The sequence below is a fragment of the Theropithecus gelada genome, chromosome 6 (assembly GCF_003255815.1).
Source record: "Theropithecus gelada isolate Dixy chromosome 6, Tgel_1.0, whole genome shotgun sequence".
NCBI lineage: Eukaryota > Metazoa > Chordata > Mammalia > Primates > Cercopithecidae > Theropithecus > Theropithecus gelada.
In genome coordinates this window covers 132,840,801-132,860,763 of record NC_037673.1, presented here as the reverse complement: position 1 = coordinate 132,860,763, position 19,963 = coordinate 132,840,801, and the positions used below count along the sequence as shown (strand labels likewise).

Sequence of the window (19,963 nt, the reverse complement as noted above, 5' to 3'; positions counted from 1 at the left end):
AGTAACAGTTTGACTTCTTCTTTACTGATTTGGATGCCCTTTATTTCTTTCTGTTCCCTGATTGCTCTGGCTATGATGTCCAGTACTATGTTGAAGAGGAGTGGTGAGAGTGAGCATCCTTGCCTTGTTCTGGTTGTCAGAGGGAATGCTTTCAACTTTTTCCCATTCAGTATTATGTTGGCTGTGGGCTTGTCATAGATGGTTTTTATTACAATAAGGTATGTATCGCGAGTGGTATGCCAATTTTGCTGAGAGTTTTAATCATAAAGGGATGCTGGATTTTGTCAAATTCTTTTTCTGCATCTATTGAAATGATCATGTGATTTTTGTTTTTAATTCTGTTTATGTGGTGTATCACATTTATCGACTTGCATACGTTAAACCATCCTTGCATTCCTGGTATGAAACCCACTTGATCATGGTGAATTATCTTTTTGATATGTTGTTGGATTTGCTTAGTTAGTATTTTGTTAAGGATTTTAGCATCTATGTTCATCAAGGATATCAGTCTGTAGTTTTCTTTTTTGGTTATGTCCTTCCCTGGCTTTTGGTATTAGGGTGATGCTGGCTTCATAGAATGAATTAGGGAGGGTTCCTTCTTTCTCTATCTTGTGGAAGAGTGTCAAAAGTATTGCTACCAATTCTTCTTTGAATGTCTAATAGAATTCTGCTGTGAATACATCTGGTCCTGGACTTTTTTTGTTGGTAATTTTTAAATTACCATTTCAATCTACTGCTTGTTATTGGTCTGTTCAGGGTGTCTAATTCTTCCTGGTTTAAGCTATGAAGGTTGTATTTTTTCAGGAATTTATCCATCTCTTCTAGGTTTTCTAGTTTCTGTAAAGGTGTTGATAGTTGAATGATCTTTTGTATTTCGGTGGTGTCGGTTGTAATATCTCCTGTTTCATTTCTTACTAAGGTTATTGGATTTTCTTTCTTCTTTTCTTGGTTAATTTTGCCAGTGGTCTATCAATTTCATTTATCTTTTCAAAGAATCAGCTTTTTGTTTAATTTATCTTTTGTATTTTTTTGTTTGTTTATTTCATTTAGTTCGCTCTGGTCTTTGTTATTTCCTTTCTTCTGTTGGGTTTGGGTTTGGTTTGTTCTTGTTTCTCTAGTTCCTTGAGGTGTGACCTTAGAGTGTCAGTTTGTGCTCATTTAGTCTTTTTGATGTAGGTATTTAGGGCTATAAACTCTCCTCTTAGCACCACCTTAGCTGTATCCCAGAGGTTTTATAGATTGTGTCACTATTGTCATTCAGTTGGAAGAATTTTTAAATTTCCATCTTGATTTCATTTTTGACCTAATGTTTATTCAGAGCAGATTATTTATTTTCCATGTATTTGCATGATTTGGAGTGGATTTTCAGTTTTATTTCACTGTGGTCTGAGTGCTTGATATCATTTCAATTTTCTTAAATTTGTTGAACCAGTATGTCATGGAGAAAGTTTCATATGATGTTGAATAGAATGTGTATTCTGTGGTTGTTGCATGAAATGTTCTGTATATATCTGTTAAGTCTATTTGTTCCAAAGTATAGTTTAAATCCATTCTTTGTTGACTTTCTGTCTTGATGACCTGTCTAGTGCTGTCAGTGGAGTATTGAAATCCTCCACTATTATTGCGTTGCTGTCTATCGCATTTCTTAGTTCTATTAGTAATTGTTTTATAAAATTGGGAGCTCCAGTGTTAGTTGTATACATGTTTAGAAGTGTGATATTTTCCTGTTGGACAAGGTCTTTTACCATTATATAGTGTTCCTCTTCATCTCATTTAACAGCTTTTGCTTTAAAGTTTGTTTTGCCTGACATAAAAATAGCTACCCCTGCTCACTTGGTGTCCATTTGCATGAAATGCCTTTTTCCACTCCTTCACTTTAAGTTTATGTGGGTCCTTATGTGCTAGGTGAGTCTCCTGAAGGCAGCAGATAGTTGGTTGGTAAGTTCTTATCCATTTTGCAGTTTTGTATTTTCTAAGTGGCGCATTTAGCCCATTTACATTCAATGTTAGTATTGAAATGTAAGGTACCATTGCACTCTTGTGTTATTTGTTGCCTATGTACTTTGTTTTTGTTTGGTTTTTGTTTTTGCTTTTTAACTTGTATTTTTGTTTTATAGGTCCTGTGTGATTTATGCTTTGAAGAGGCTCTGTTTTGATGTGTTTTCAGGGTTTGTTTCAAGATTTAGAAACAGTTCTTGTAGTGGTGGCTTGGTAATGGCAAATTCTCTCAGCATTTGTTTGTCTGAAAAACACTGTGTATTTCCTTCACATATGATGCTTAATTTTGTTAGATACAAAATTCTTGGCTGATAATTGTTTTGTTTGAGGAGGTTGAAGATAGGACATCAATCCCTTCTAGCTTCTGGAGTTTCGGCTGAGAAATCTGCCATTAATCTCTTTTCCTTTATAGGTTTTACTTTATAGGTTGCCTGGGGTTTTTGCCTCACAGGTCTTAAGATTCTTTCCTTTGTCTTAACTTTGGATAGCCTGATAACAATGTGCCCAGGCGAAGATCTTTTTGCAATGAATTTCCTGGGTGTTCTTTATTCTTCTTATATTTGGATGTTAAGGTCTCTAGCAAGGCTGTGAAAGTTTTCCTCAATTATTCCCCCAAATATGTTTTCCAAGCTTTTAGAATTCTATTCTTCCTCAGGAATACCAATTATTCTTAGGTTTGGTCATTTAATATAATCCTAGACTTCTTGGAGGCTTTGTTCATATTTTCTTATTCTTTTTTCTTTGTTTTTGTTGAATTGAGTTAATTCAAAGACCTTGTCTTTGAGCTCTGAATTTCTTTCTTCAACTTATTCAATTCTATTGCTGAGACTTTCCAGAGCATCTAGCATTTCTAAAAGCGTGTCAAAAGTTTCCTGAATTTTTTATTGTTTTTCTTTAAGCTATCAATTTCCTTGAATAGTTCTCCCTTCACTTCTTGTATCATATTTTGAATTCCCTTGCATTGGACTTCGCCTTTCTGTGGTCCTTCCCTGATTAGCTAACTAACTTCCTGAATTCTTTTTCAGGTACATAAGGAATTTCTCCTTGGTTTGGATCCATTGCTGGTGAACTAGTGTGATTTTGGGGGGGTGTTGAAGAGTTTTGTTTTGTCATATTACTAGGGTTGTTTTTCTGGTTCTTTCTCATTTGGGCAGACTCTGTCAGAGGGGAGGTCTAGGGCTGAAGGCTCTTCAGATTCTTTTGTCCCACAGAATGTTCTCCCTGATGTAGTACTCTCCCCCTTTTCCTTTGGATGTGACTTTCTGTGAGCCAAACTGCAGTGATTGTTGTCTCTTCTGGGCCTAGCCATCCAGCAACTCTACTTGGCTCTGGGCTGGTACTGGGGGTTGTCTGCACTGAGTGCTGTGATGTGAACCATCTATGGGTCTCTCAGCTGTGGATTCCAGTGCCTGTTCCAGTGGAGGTGGCAGGGAATACAATGAACTACATGAGGGTTCTTAGCTTTGGTGGTTTAACGCTTTATTTTTGTGCTAGTTGTCCTACTGCCAGGAGGTGGCACTTTCCAGAGGGCATCAGCTGTGGTATAATGGGGAGGAACCAGCAGTGGGCAGGGCCCTAGAACTCCCAAGATTATATGCCCTTTGTTTTCTGCTACCAGGGTGGGTAGGAAAGGACCATCAGGTGGGGGCAGGGCTAGGCATATCTGATCTCAGACTCTCCTTCGGCTGGTCTTGCTGCAGATTCTGTGGTGGATGAGGGTGAGATTCCCAGGTCACTGGAGTTGTGTACCTAAAAGGATTATGTCTGCCTCTGCTGAGTCATGTAGGTTGTCAGGGAAGTGGGGGAAAGCTGGCAGTCATAGGCCTCATCTGGCTCCCACACAAACCAAAGGGCCGGTCTCACTCCCACTGTCTCCCGCCAACAGCCCCCAGATGGTTTCCAGGTGGAGAGGTACACTAAGGGGCTTGAAAACCTGCCCCAGGCTATCCGCCTCCCAGTGGTGAAAGAAAAGGGCTTGGTTCTTCCACCGCCTGTGGAGTCTGCACACTGGAATTGTGCCCTCCCCTGAGTTCTGGTCAGCAGGCTTCTCACTCTATTCAAATTGTTACAAAGTTCAGCTAGAGATTTGCTCCTCCCTGTGTAATTTTACCCCTTGCTCCTCTCCTGTTTTCCTGTGGTGCCAGGGAGAGATGGCCTGCTAGGGGGCCCAGTGACCTCCCAGGGCCTTTCTGTTGCTTCCTCTACCCCTATATTTCACTGGCTCTCCAAATTGACTCAGCTCCAGTAATGTCAGAAACATCTCCCGCAAACAGACTTTCATCTTCTCCAGTGGGAGGTGTGTTCGGGAGAGGAGGAAGGTCTCCCTTTCCCACTTTCCGAGTTGGGGCACTCACAGTTTTGTGGGGGGTCTCCTGGGTTCTGCAAGACCAGTCCACTTCCATCAGAGGGTCTGTGGGTCCTCTCAGGATTACTGGTTTGTTCTTGCAGTTGATCTGGAGCTAAAATTCACAATGTGAGCCTCCACCCACTGCTCCCTATGGAGCTGCAATCTAGTCCTGCCTCCTGTCCACCATGATCTCTGTTCAATCCATCTCAAAATTACCCAATTTGAAGAACAAAGGGGTAAAACTTAGGGAAAAGTAATCATAGACCAAGGGACTTGTGAGAAATCATCTAACTTATTACTAATAAGGGTCCAAAAGTAGATGAGAGTAAAAAATGGGGCAGAAAAAATATTTTTAAAAGTAATAACTGAAATATTCTCAAATGTGATTTTTAAAGTAAACGTACAGATCTGAGAAGTTTGTTTTTTTTTTTTTTTTTTGAGACGGAGTCATGCTGTGTCGCCCAGGCTGGAGTGCAGTGGCCGGATCTCAGCTCACTGAAAGCTCAGCCTCCCAGGTACACGCCATTCTCCTGCCTCAGCCTCCCGAGTAGCTGGGACTACAGGCGCCCGCCACTTCGCCCTCCTAGTTTTTTGTATTTTTTAGTAGAGACGGGGTTTCACTGTGTTAGCCAGGATGGTCTCGATCTCCTGACCTCGTGATCCGCCCGTCTTGGCCTCCCAAAGTGCTGGGATTACAGGCTTGAGCCACCGCGCCCGGCCAGATCTGAGAAGTTTAACCAACCCCAAGAGGTATAAACACAAAAACAAATCACATCTAAGTACATTATGTAGAAATACCAGAAACAAAAAATAGGAGAAAGTATTGAAAACAGTCAGAGAGAGGGAATAAAAACAGGCATAAAGGAAAAAATCAAAATGTGAATGATCACTAACTTCTCAGAAACAGTGGAGACCAGGAGTCAAAGAACAACGTCATTAAAGTAATTTTTTTAAAATGGCAACTCAGAATTCTATATCCAGTTAAAATAGCCTGTCAAACAAGAGTAAAATAAAGATTTTTCAGGGAAACGGACATTTATCATTCAGCACCAGCAAAGCTGTACTATGGGAAACACTAAAGGATGTTCTTCAGGCTATAAGGAAAGGATACTAGATGGGAACTTGAAATTGCAGGAAAGAAAGAACACCACAAGTTGTGAATAAGTGTGTAAACATAAAAGCTATGACTGCTTTTCCTCTAAAAATTTTTCCACAAAAGAACTAACTGTCTAAAGCAAAAAAATAAATAAAAAAATGAAACACTGCAAAGTGAGGTTTATAACCTATATAGAAGTAAACAATGTGAGAATAGTAGCAAAAAGGACAGCGGCAGTAGTAAATGGAATTATACTGTTGTAAGGTTATTACACTTATAAAGCAGGAAGTGGGAAATCAGAAGTGTCTGGTCAAGTAGGAAGTACAAAGTATAAAGAAAAAAATGTTAGACATCAGGTTTAAGTTGTGAAGTAGTTCTATGGTGATTTGAAATTAGTAATATATTAAGCATCTATATTATAATCCTAAAATCAACTACTAAAAGCTGAAAGTAAAAATAAAAAGAGATGCAATTAATCAAATAGAAAAAAATACAATGGAATTTAAAGAATATTCAAAAGAAAGGAATAAAGGAGAAACAGAAGAACAAAAAACAGAAGAAACAAGTGAGGAAAAATGGCACGATGCTAAACTTAAACCAACTATACCAGTAACAATATTTACATAGAAGGTAAGCAAACTAAACTCTTTAAATTAAACGTAGAAAATGTCAGACTGGCTCAAAAATTATGGCCCATGCATTATAAATAAAAAAATACATATAGATTGAAAATGAAAGGATGGGAAAAGATATGGCGTGCAAACAGTAATCACAAGAAAACTAGAGCACCTATAAAGACAAAAATTTCAATATCAAGAGTATATTTCAAAAGCTATGATACATTTATGCAAAATAGATTATCAATCACAACAGATATCAAAACAATAAAAGGGGACAATGTATCAGAAAGAAAAACAATCCTAAACATATACATATTATTAGATAATAATAGAGCATCAAAGTTTGTGAAACACAAATGAATAGAACTAAAGGGGGAAAAAGAGAAATTGACAATTATAGAGATTTTAGCACCCTGCCAATAATTGATAACAATAGGTATACAGAAATATCAGTAAAGATATAAAAGACATGAAAAATATTATTAACCAATTTGACTTAATATAGAACACTTCTCCCAACTACTTGAAAATACAAATTTTTCAGGTGCACACATGGAATATTCACCAAGACAGACTATCACCTGGACCAAAAAGAAATATTAATGAATTTCAAAAAACAGTACACAATATGGCCTCAAACCACAATAGTACTAAATTAAAAATTAGGAACCTTAATCTGATAAAGAGCATCTACTAAAATCTCATGGCTAACTTCATACTTAATGGTGAAACACTGAAAGCTTTTCCCATAGAATTAGGAAAAGGACAAAGCTGTAGTCTCTTGTCTTTTGTATTCAACATTGTAATTAATGGGAGTTCTGGCCAGGACATTTAGGCAAGAAAAATAAATTAAAGACACCCAGATCATAAGGAAAAAGTAAAATAATTTTATGTAGGTGGAAACCCTAAAGAAATCACCAAAAAAAGCAAAACTATTAGAGCTAGTAAATGAGTTCAGCAAAGTTATAGGATATAAGATTAATATACAAAATCAGTTGTACTTTTACACACTAACATTAAACAATGCAAAAAGTAAAATGAGAAAATTTAATTTACCATAGCATCAAAAAGAATAAAATGCTTAGAAATAAATTTAACCAAGACAGTGCAAGACATGTCCACAGAAAACTACAAAGCACTGCTGAAATTAAAGACCTAAATAAGTGAAAAGATAACCTGTATTTATGGGTTGGAAGACTTAATATTTTTAAGATGGTAATATTTCCCAAAATGGTCTACCAATTCAGTGTAATCTCTATTAAAATTCCAACTGCCCTTTTTGCAGAAATAGAAAAACTGATTCTCAAATTCATATGGAATTACATGGGGCCCTGAATATTGAAAAAGAAGAACAAAGTTGAAAGATTCACATTTCCAAATTTAAAACTTCCTACCAAACTACCATAATCAAAGCAGTGTGGTATTGGCATTGGCATAATGATAAAAATATAAATCAGCGGAGTAAAATTGAGAGTGTAGAAATAAACCCATACCCTCATATTTATGGCCCATTCATTTTACATAAGAGTGTCAAGACCATGCAATGGGGAAAGAATAGTACCTTCAACAAATGGTGTTGGGACAACTGGATATCCACATCAAAATAATAAAACCTCTACTTTACATGATATACAAAAATTAAGTAAAAATGAATTATAGACCTAAATGTAAAATTTTTAGGAGAAAATATAGAGGTAAATTGTTATGACTTAGATTTGTCAATGGTGTCTTATGATATCATTGTAAGAACAGAATCATATAGAACAAAAGAAAAAAATAGATAAGTCCAACTTTATCAAAATTAAAAATTTTGCTCATCAGAAAGCAAAACAATATCAAGCAAGTTAAAAGAAAATATTTGAAAATTATATATCTGATAAGGGTCTAGTATCTAGCAAGATTTTTAAAATCTTAAACTCTACAACAAAAGACAGAGAATTCAATTCTTTTAAAAATAAACAAAAGCCTTAAATAGACATTTCTCCAAGGAAGATGTACAAATGGCCAAAAAGCATATTATAAAAATGTTTAACATCATTAGTCATTAGGAAAATGCAAATCAAAAACCACAATTGAAACAGTGTGGTATTGGCAAAAGAATAAACACAAAGACCAAGCAATTAGAATAGAGAGCCTAGAAATAGACCCACACAAATATAGTCAACTGATCTTTGATAAAGGAACAGAGGTAAGTCAGTGGAGAAAGTATAATCTTTTCAGTAAATGGTGGGGGAACAACTGGATATCCATATGTAAACAAATGAACCTAGAAACAGAGTTTATATTTTCCACAAAAATTAACTCAAAATAAATCATAGACCTAAATTGCAAAACTATAAAATATCTAGCAGAAAACAGGAGAAAATCTAGATAACCTTGAGCTTAGTCATGAGTTTTTAGAGATAACACCCAAAGCATGATTCATTAAAAAAAAAATGTCAGTAAGTTGGACTTCATTAGAATTAAATTTTTTGTTTGCTGTGAAAGTCACTATCAAGAGAATCAAGGCCATGTCCAGTGGCTCAAGCCTATAATCCCAGCTACTCGGGAGGCTAAGGTGAGATGATTGCTTGAGGTCAGGAGTTTGATGTTGCAGTGAGCTATGATTATGTCAGTGCACTCCAACCTGAGCAACAGAGTGAAACCTTATCAAAAGAGAGAGAGAGAGAGAGAGAATTAAAAGACAAAGTAAAAATTAGGGGGAAATTTTTCAAAATACAAAATTTGATAAAGGATTTTTATCCAAAGTATACAAAAGACCCTTAAAACATAACAATAAGAAAACAAACAACCAAATTAAAAAGTGGGCAAAAGATCTGAACAAACACCTCACCAAAAGAGATATACAGATGGGAAATAGCCATAAAAAAGATGTTTGGCATCGTATGTCATTAAGGAATTGAAAATTAAAACAACAATGGGATACCACTACACACTTACTAGAGTGGCAAGAATCCAAGAAACAAAACAAAACAAAACAAAAAATAACAACAAAAACCCTGACTATACCAATGCCTGCCAAGAATGTGGAATAAAAGGAATTCTCATCTAATGTACAGCATGGTAACTATGTTAAATAACGATGTATTGTATACTTGAAATTTGCTAACAGTGTAGATACTAAATGTTCCCACAATAACAACCAAAAAATAACTATGTGACATATGGATATGTTAGCTTGATTGGGATTATCGTTTCATAATGTATACTTACATCAAAACATCACATTGTACACTGTAAAGATATACAATGTTTATTGTAAGTTATAGATCAATGAAGCTGGGAGGAAAATGGACCATAATGTAGCTCTGAAAGTGATCTTTTTTTAATTGAATTAAAATTTGGAAGTTCTGGTTTAAAGAAAAAGGAACCCTCATTCATTATCAGTGAGAAATCTAAATGACACAGCACTTTAGAAGACAGTTTGGCAGTTTCTTACACAACTTAACATAGTTTTATGTACAACCTAGCAATTGTACTTTTAAGAGTTTACCAAACTAATTTGGAAACTTATATCCACACAAAAATTGTGCACAAATGTTTATAGTAACTTTATTTGTAATCAGACAAAATTGGAAGCAACCAAAATGTCCTTCAATATGTGAATATACCCCCATACAATGGAATGTTATTCAACAATAAAAACAAATGAGTTATCAAGTTATAAGAAGACATAAATGAATCTTAAGTGGATATTGATAAGTGAAAGGAGCCAATCTGAAAAGGCACATACACAATGATTTCAATCACAGTGGATGACATTCTGAATAAGGCAAAACTACAGAGATAATAACCCTATCAGTGGTTGTGGGGGTTCAAGAGTAGGGGTTAGGGCTAAACAGGTGAAGCACAGGGGACATTTATGAGGTAGTGAAATGATTCTATATAACACTGTTATGGTGAATATAGGACACTATACTTTTGTCAAAACAAATGTTACAGCCCAAAGAGTGAATCTTAATGTATGCAAATTGTTTAATTATCTAGGAAATTGGGAGATCCCAAGATAAAATGTGGAATATAAAAAAAAATTAACTGTATTACAAATGTATGAAACAACCTTGCTGAAGGAGTTGGGGGTAAAAGGTGCTGACCTAAGTAACTTTGAAATGAGTTAAATCTATAAGACTAAAGGCAAAAAAAAAAATTGTACATAAGGACAGTGCTGTAGTTGATAAAGTCATTTCTAATGGGAGTATAGGCCAGTTCTGATAGGGTTATACAAGTATACTGGAATTTAATAATTAAGTAAATGGTTTGGTGGATGGTGGGATCCAGATTTCTTACTGCTGGAGTGAGAAGTTACAGATGAGCAAGGGGAAGAGGCTAGAAGGATTCGTGTGGTGAAGACTTACAGTTGGAGACATCAGCGTAAACTCATGTCTGCTTCATATAATTACAGATGGCTACACACAAAAAATAATAATAGATGGGTTACACAAGTTAGTCAGTTAGTATACACACATAATATTTCTTTGTTCTGCCTGCTGAGATATAGGAACAGCGCCTTGTAGTACCAACAAGCACACCTAGCACTCAGATCTTAGTTTTTAACTTTATTCTCCATTAAAAGGAGCCAGTGTTCTTTGGAGAAATGACTGATTCTATGTCTTAGTCAGAAAATACACAAGATGAACCTTGAGCATCTTGTAGTGCCAGAATGTAAGAACATGCTTTTTTAAAAAAAAAAAAACAACAAAAAAGTATACAATGATGGAGGTATTTCAAAAGGTCAAAGAAACCAAATGAAAGAGCCCCCAATGCCCAAGGCTGGAAATTTTGAGCAGCGAGATAAATGAAGAAGTATTGGATTATAACCCAAAGTATAAAATAAATATCTATGAGTACTTACTGGAATAAAAGAAAAACATAAGCAAATAAATCAATGGGACAAGAGACAAATCTTCTGTGCAATTGAATTCCACATAACACATACAAATACTTCACTTTCAAGGAGGGGCAGCATACATTCCCATCTCTTAAGTGTGGGCTGCACATAGTGAGTTAATTTCAGAAAGTACAGCTTGGAAATAGGAAAAAAATAATAATTTTATAGTAAAGAAACCCGACACACTCTGCCTCAGCCAGGTAATCAGGATGAACATCAACAGTGATAAATCATGTCGCTGGTATATACCCTTGAAAAGATGTGATTAATATGGCAGTTTACCTCTGTGATTTTCCTTCCAAGAACACCTAATCCCAGTCTAATCTTTAGTAAAACAGCAGACAAATCCCAATTGAAGGACATTCTACAAACTATTTGACCAATACTCATGAACACTGTCAAAGGTGCTAAAAATGAGGTAAGTCTGAGAAACTGTGACAGACATGAGGAGTTAAGGAGACACGACTACTAAATGTAATATGGCTTCCTGTATTGGATCTTGGACAAAGGACATTAGATAAAACAAACGAAATCTGAATAATGTGTGGACTTTAGTTAATAATAATGTATCAAAATTCCTTTATCAATTGTAACGAAAGTATCACACTAATGTAAGATGTTAATAGAGGAAATTGGGTGTGAGGTACGTGGAAACTCTTTGTACTATTTTTGTCGCATTTCTGTAAATCTAAAACTGTTCTAAAATAAAATGTTTATTTTTAAAATGTAGTACAATTTATAATCACATCAAAACTGTAAGATTCTTAGAAATAACAAAAGATGTGTAAGACCTATACGCTAAAAACTAAAACTCATTTCTGACAGAAATTGGCCTGTACAATCAATATCATCCCAATCAAAATCTTAGCAGGATTTTTAAAAATAGAAATGGTCTATCTCTTTTGTCTAAAGTTTATGTGCAAATTTAAAGAACACAGGATTCTATAACTATTTTGAAAAGGAAGAAAAAAATTAGAGGACTTTTATAATCAGATTTTAAGACTTATTAATTATGAGAATGTGGCATTGGTGTAAATACAGACACATAGATCAGTGGAGTTGAGTACAAAGTTCAGAAATAGACCTACATATATGATAAATTACTTTTTAACACAAATGCCAAGGTAATTCAATAGGTAAGTGATAGTCTTTTTGTAAAACGGTGCTGGAGTATTTATATATTCATATGGAAAAAATGAATTTCAATTCTTACCTTATGCCATACACAAAAACTAATTTAAAATGAATTGTATACCTAAACATACAAGCCAAATCTGTAAAACTTCTGGAAGAAAACAAGAGAAAAAGTATTCATGACTTTGACATAGTCAAAAATATTGTATACAGGACACAAAACAATAAGAAGACAAACAATCCAATATGGGTAAATGGTTTGAAGAATACACATCAAAAAAGAAGATATACAAATGGACAATAAATACATAAAAAGATTTTCAACGACATGGGCAAAAGCAAACTACAATCACAAAGAGATACCATGACACATCCACTTGCATGACTACAATTAAGACCGAGGCCTGATGGAGTGGCTCACTCCTGTAACCTCAGTGCTTTCAGAGGCCAAGGTGGGAGTATCACTTGAGGCCAGGAGTTCAAGACTGCAGCGAGTTATGAATGCACCACTGCACTTCAGCCTGGGTGACAGAATAAGACCCTGCCTCTATAAAAAAGAAGAAGACTGATAGTTGCAAGTGTCAGCAAAATTATGGAGCAACTGGACCTCTCATATATTTCTGGTGGACATGTAAAATAAAACCATCACTTCAGGGAACAATTTAATTGCTTCTTAGAAAGTTAAACATACGTTTACCCTATGACCCAGCCATTCTTCTCCAAGGTATTTTGTCTAAGAAACACAAAAATATGTTCGCCAAAAGACTTTCGCAATATTATAGCAGCTTCATTTGTAATAGTTCCAAACAAGAAGTCACCCAAATGTCTATCAACAGGTGGATGAATAAACAAACTGCAAAATACAGGCTGAAAATCTGAAATCCAAAATGTTCCAACATCTGAAACCCTTTGAGCACCAGTATGACACCACAAGTGGAAAATGACACATCTGACCTCATGTCTGTGCTGCTTAGTTGCACTGAACACATTGGTTTTCGCTCTATGAATGGTATATTATATTTCTACTGTTACATACTTATGTGGGAATAAGTGTAAAAAATAACTGCTTATTGATAGCATATAAATTCAGAGCCAGGTAGCATATAAATTAATAAATGATAATGATGCCAAACACCACCAACTGTCCACATAAGTGGCTGAGATAGTGATACCTTTGCTTTCTGATGATTCAACATACGTGAACTTTGTTTCATGCACAAAATTATTAAAAATATTTTACAAAATTACCTTCAGGCTATGTGTGTAAGATGCATATGAAACATAAATGAATTCCATGTGTAGACATGGGTCCCATCTCCAAGATATCACATGTGTTTGCAAATATTCCAGAATCTGAAATCTGAAACACTTATGGAACCAAGCATTTCAGCTAAGGGATACTCAACCTATATTTATGCAATGGAATACTACTCAGCAAAAAAATAAAAATAAAAAACTATTGACATACACAGCATAGATGACCTCACAAATATTCTGAACATAAGAAGATAGACACAAAAAGTACATACTGTGTCATTTCGTTTCTACCAAGTTCCAGAACTGGCAAAACTAACTCCTTATGCTAAATAACAGATCTATGTTTGTCTGAAAAGGGGAACAACCTGTTGGCTGGAAAGGATCTGAGGAAACTTTCCGGAATTATTATAATGTCCTATGTCTTAATCAGAGTGATGGTTACATTGGTGTGTGCATTTTTCAAAACTTGTACACTTACAATACTACACTTTATTGTATGTCAGTTATACCTACAACACTAACACATAAATGTTTAGAAGTTCCACATGATGTTAGGAGAGGGATGTCAGGGGCACACCAAGCAGGTGAAGGGAAATGCATGGAGACAGCAGTCTTTATCTCTCTTTATGTCCCATGTCCTCTGGCAGGAAAGGAGAATCCTGTGTCAGGCAATCAAATCCGGGGTCTGCCCTCATGGACACACTAGGTAGCGAAGGGTGCAAATAATTAAATACAATGAAAAACATACTCTGATAGGACTTATGTAAGTGTTAGGGGAACACAAGAGGGGCGACCAACTCTGCCAATAGGAGGTCTTCCACGGGAAGGTGCCAACCAGAGCTGTGGAGGGAAAATCAGATATGCTAGAGGAAGGAATCCTAAGTGGTGGTAATGAAGAAAAGATAGGCAGAGGCAAAGGAGCAGAGATGAGCAGAGCTAGGTTCGGGAATAAGTTCAGAATGGATGAAGGATGCTGCACCATGGAAGGAAAATGTGGATGAGGGTGTGTGACGTCAGGCCCCATACATCAGGGAATTCCGATGTTTCCTCTGGAGGTGATTGGAAGGCATTAACCTGAGAAGACTGTGGCCAGATTTTGATCTAAGAAAGCTCACTGTGGAAACCATGGGGCACAGAATAGAGGAGAAACAGGAAGAGATGCTAGAGATCATAGGAGTCTAAGACACAGAGGAGGTGTCACTCTAGCTGGGCTCAAAGAATGGGGAGGATTCTGGAGGCATTGTGTGTATAAAATATATATACATGGGCCAGTCACAGCATGATGTCTTGAAAGGGTGAATGCAATCAGTCACTTATTCACTCACTCACTCATTCATTCTATGTATATTGTTGAATTCTGACAAGGTGCCAGGTCAATGCTTAGTGGTGAGAATCTGACTGGTACTCTGGTAGACCTGGTCCAGGCCTGCACAGAGAGGTAGGTTAGTGAGCAAGTGTTAAGTGTTAGTCTTTGTCTCATGTGAACACACACACTTGCTTTCAAAAACTGATCTGCTACACTGACAACTGCAGCCTCTGTGCTGTCTTGACCTGCTGGTTGGTCTCAGGGAGAGTTGGGAGTTTATAGCAGATTAATAGCAAAATGCTACAGAGATTTGCATACGGAAGAGAGAACCACAATCTTCATTCAATTTTTAAATATGAATAAGGCTTTTTCTTTTTCTATTCTTGCTATAACCTGGGCAAGAATCTTCTTAGAAATTGTATATCTCTGAGGCTAATAGCAGGATGTATTTTTCTGGATTTTTTCCATTTATTTCCCAACAGAAAGAAATATATGTTTCTAAATGTAAAGAAGATCTTCTGATCAGTTATGTATCCTCTGGAAATAAAAATGAACTAGATTATTCTAAGTTGAATGCCATAGTATTTACCACAGTGGAAGAAAAAAAATGGTATATAATTTCTCTTTGAGAACCAGTCAGAAAACTCAAAGGGATTTTCATATACTCATACCAATTCTTGGTGCTATATTCCCTCAAATTTGGGTGGTTTTGATCTCAGCCTGATTTTTGTTATAATTATGTTCAACCTCCTGTTCAATGAGTTATAAATGAGTTAAATGGTTTATTACTCTTCAAATAAGTGAGCTAAATGAAGTTTTGTTTGGAAGGAATGTATGATACGTTTTGAAATAACAGGTGGTTCACCAGAGGGTCAGAGATGGTCAGAGGGTCAGGGGATGTGGGTTTATGGGCCCAGAAGCCCAACCTTGCACCAATGTTGAGGGTAGAATTCAGCAACCACTGCCAGTCACCAGGTCAGGCTCAGGTTGTAGAGGAACCAGCAAGAGACTCTCAGCCTTCATTCATCCAACAAACCCATTCTGAGAGGTACAGGTAGCCTTTAGTCCAAATGGGGAACAAAAAAGTACCCTGCAGGAAAGAACCTGGAGAAACTCCCATGGGCAGGAAACCATGAAAGAAATGATCATGGAGGACAGAGGAGAAGAGCACCTCCCCCAGCCCCAGGGAGGAGGGAGAGGTGTGATGAAAGGAAGAAGGAAAAGGTGATACAAAAAGAAAACTCGAAGGGCAACTAGAAGTAAGCCAGGTGAACAGGGTTCATGACATGCCAGAGAGAAGCAGCAGCATGTGCAAAAATATGGCTGTGAAGTGTGACCAGACATGTTGCAAACTGCAGGTCACTTCATTTGGCTGGAGTAGAAAGGGCATGAAAAATATGGGGAGGAAAGGGGCCTGACTGTATTGTGGACACCTGTTAAATACTATGTTTAACCGTTACTAGGACCCAACCAACAACCAACTCTAGAGTCTTTCTGGGGGAGCCTAAGCAAGTTACTTCAACTCCCTGAGCCTCGGTTTTCTCATCTGTAAAATGGGGATAATAGCAGCACTTCCATATAGAACTGTAAATGAAATAGTAATCAACACAATGTACATCATTTTGCCTTCATGGACTTCACATTCTGGTAAGTAACACATGTAATATGTTTGGCCCAATAAAAAGCATAGTGTAAGTCCTTAAAATATTCTAACTGACCCGTCTTTTACTTTTGGTCACTAACCTCATTATTATTACTCTTTGGCTTATCTCAAGAGAGAATGTTCTTCCTACCAATCTGCATTCCCTAGAGATCTCACCCCCAAAAACTCCATGTAAAAGCCAATCAGATGATTCTCGCTTTCCTAATTTTCACACTTCATGCCCCAATGTGAAATATTGCCTTATGTGACTATTTCAGTGATAATTAGAAAACACATTTATTTATCTTTATTTATCTTTTTTATTACTTTGTTCAAGAGAATAAATCATTACACGTGACAATGGATGATACACATACTTCATTCCCATCTATAATTTTATTTGGTACCATTAATCAATTTAGATCTATTCCTTAGGATGTGCCAACAATCATCTTTATAACCAATAATTCCATGATTTCCCTTTTAATGGCAAACTTCAGGTCACAACAGTAACCATCAGTTCAACTACACCAAGGTTTCTGAAGACAATGGCTTTTCTACCCAGAAGATTGTAAATAAATTCCAAATAGAATCTGGCATCATCCTGAAGGAATCTAACTTCATGCTGTTGGGGAAGTTTACCGGGATGGCTTCAGAGTAGACTAACTTTACACAGAACATTTTTTAAAAAGACACATTTATTCAGTGTCATGTCAGACTATTACATTTAGCAATCAATAGCTTGGGTACAAAAACAAAAAAAAAAAAAACCCTTTGTTGGAATGCTTTATACTTTTCGCAGAACAGAAACTAAAATCACTGGTTATCTGATTAGTCACAAATGCAGTCCTTGAGATTTTTGCTCACACATGAGTATTTGTCTAAAACATGTCTTATTTGTAGCAACTAGGCCCTGCCACCACTGTGCTTGGCTGAGTTCACAAATCTGTTGTAACCTGTAGCTTCCCTGTCGCTTCACTGACTCTCCTCTCCTGCTAAGCTGTTTCCTGGCAGTAATGAAAATCTTCAAACACTGCCACAGCTACTGCTGCTATTGGAACTGGCATAGTCACCTTGGTTTTGTAGTTTGGCAAAGTATTGGCATCTACCACCATAGGGCCCAGACCTTCTTCCTCCAAAGTTTCCTCTCTTTATGGCTCTAAAATTTGAAGACTGATCGTTATAATTGCCAAAATCATTGTAGCTTCCACCACCTCCAAAATTGCTTCCATCATTACTAAATCCATTACAGCCATCCCCACTGCCACCGTATCCACCACCACCATGGCTGCCACCAAAGCCACCACAACCACTGAAGTTCCCTCCATGACCAAAGTTGTCATTCCTGCCAAAACCACCTCCACGACCACCACCAAAGTTTCCATATACACTTTGACCTCTTTGGCTGGATAAAGCACTAGCCATTTCTTGCTTTGACAGGGCTTTTCTTACTTCAAAGTTGCAGCCATTCACACAAGATGGTATTTCTGAATGACAATCTTATCCAGAGTCATGGTCATGAGAGGTTACAGAGGCAAAACCCCTTTTCTTGCCTCTGCTTCTGTTAGTCATAATTTTAATCACTTCAATTTTCTCAGACTGTTCAAAATAATCTCTTAAGTGATGTTCTTCAGTGTCGTCTTTAAAGCTACCAGCAAGTATCTTTTTTACAGTTAAGAGGGCACCTGGTCTTCGAGAACCTTCCCTTGAGACAGCTCCCTTTGGCTCCGTGTTTCTTCCATCCACCTTGTGTGGCCTTGCATTCACGGCTGCATCCACTCCTCCTCCACAGTGGCATATGTGACAAACCCAAAGACCCTGGAGCACTTGGTGTTTCGATCCCTCATTACCACACAGTCCGTGAGCACTCCCCATTGCTCAGAATGACTCCTCATATGTTCATCAGTTGTTTCAAAGCTCAACTCTTTGATGGAGAGCTTCTGCAGCTGTTCAGGCTCTTTAGGAGACTCTGACTTAGACACAATGACAGTGGGAAGAGGGACTTTAACAATATTTCCTCAGTGGCATCCACAGGCAGAAAGCTGTTTCCCTTTTAAATGGTAAATGGTAGACATCCCTTGGGGAGAGACATGAACTACATACAGAGTAAAACCATTTGTACAAGGAAACGGATCCTTATAAATTAACAAGGAAACTAAATGAACTAGAAAGAACTTCCTATGTTTCCCCTGAGTTTCAAAAAGGAGTCTGTCCATCTGATACTAACCAGTAATAAATAAAATATTAGCAAATGGAATCCAGCACTTAGTTTAAATAATGAAAACTGATGTTAATGGCAGAATGGTTCCATATTAGGAAATGCATTAATATAATTAATCACATCAATATATGGAGAGATAAAAGGAAATGACAGTTTTGATCATGGCAGAGTAGCTTCCACTGAGTGACTGAGATACAAGCTCTGACTGCAGTGAGCCCAAGGGTGAATTAGATGAGGAAATGAGACAGCAGTTATAGAAGAATCTTTCCAGGCTTGTAGGAAATAGCATAGGAAAGAGAGAGATGGGGTAGGAGCTTAAGACAGGGCACGGGGACAAAGGATAAGTTAGGGTATGTGCCTTTTCAAGGTTTAAATATTAGAACACATTTACAGCCTGAAAGATAGGTGTCAATGTTGGGGGAATGTGTCAATATTAAAAAAGGGGAAGAGAGGGGAGGGGAAGGGAGGAGAGGGGAAGGGAAGGGAAGGGAAGGGAAGGGGGTGAACTTTCCAACTCTCAGTGAGTCTGATAAGAGGTTAAGAGCACAGACTCCAGAGCCAGACTGATGGGTTTGCATCCTATCTCCATCATTTACTAGCTGTGTGACCTTGGGCAAAATACTTAACCTCTCTGTGCCTCATATCCTCCCCTGTAAGGTAAAAATACTAATGATGCCTTCCTCATAGAGTTGTTACAGTATTAAATGAATTAATATTTGATAAAGTGCTTAGAACAGTGTCTGGCCATATCTGTCAAACAAAACAAATAAAATATCTGTCTTCTACTAAGTAACTCTTTGTACTACTTGTTATTAGTACCACCGGGTATAGAAAATGTATTATTATATCAATTGTAGAATAGAAATTATTTCTGACTGGGCACAGAGAAAAGGATGGCAACAGGAATTGATGCCAGCCAGATCATTAGAGGAAGAGTTGAGATCAAGGGTTGCCCATGCCACCTACACTCATCATGGAAGAGAGGCTGGGTTCCCCGGAGTGCTAAAGGCCATGAGTCAGCCAGAAATCCCCAGATCCCACTCTGCCCCAGGATCATGTTGGCCATTGTAACAAGACAAGGAAGGAGCATGAAGGAAGAAGGAGGCAGAGCAGAATAAAGTGGCATCCGGAGTGAAGAGAGAGCCCAGGAGAAGAGCCAGGTGGTTAAAGAAGGACCTCCATGTTTGCTCCTTTATGCTTCCGTATTATTTGAATCTTTGATAATGAAAATGTGTCAATGTAATATTTAGTCAGCTAAAAGAATTAATAAAGTACAAGATGTAACTATCCAGGGAAAGCGAGAAAGGGCACACAGGAAGATCTCCCTGTATTGTTTGGTACAACTGCATGTGAATCTATAAGTGCCTCAATAGAAATTTCAATTTAAAAAAATGATAAGGAAGAGTGTGCTTGGGGGAAAAAAAAAAATCCCCACACTGTCCTCACTGTGATCC

At 37.2% G+C, this 19,963-nt stretch overlaps 1 pseudogene; it reads right to left on the bottom strand.

The window, feature by feature from the left end:
* Window positions 1-17,314: 17,314 nt before the first annotated feature.
* Window positions 17,315-19,575, bottom strand: LOC112627079 (annotated as a pseudogene).
* Window positions 19,576-19,963: the final 388 nt, after the last annotated feature.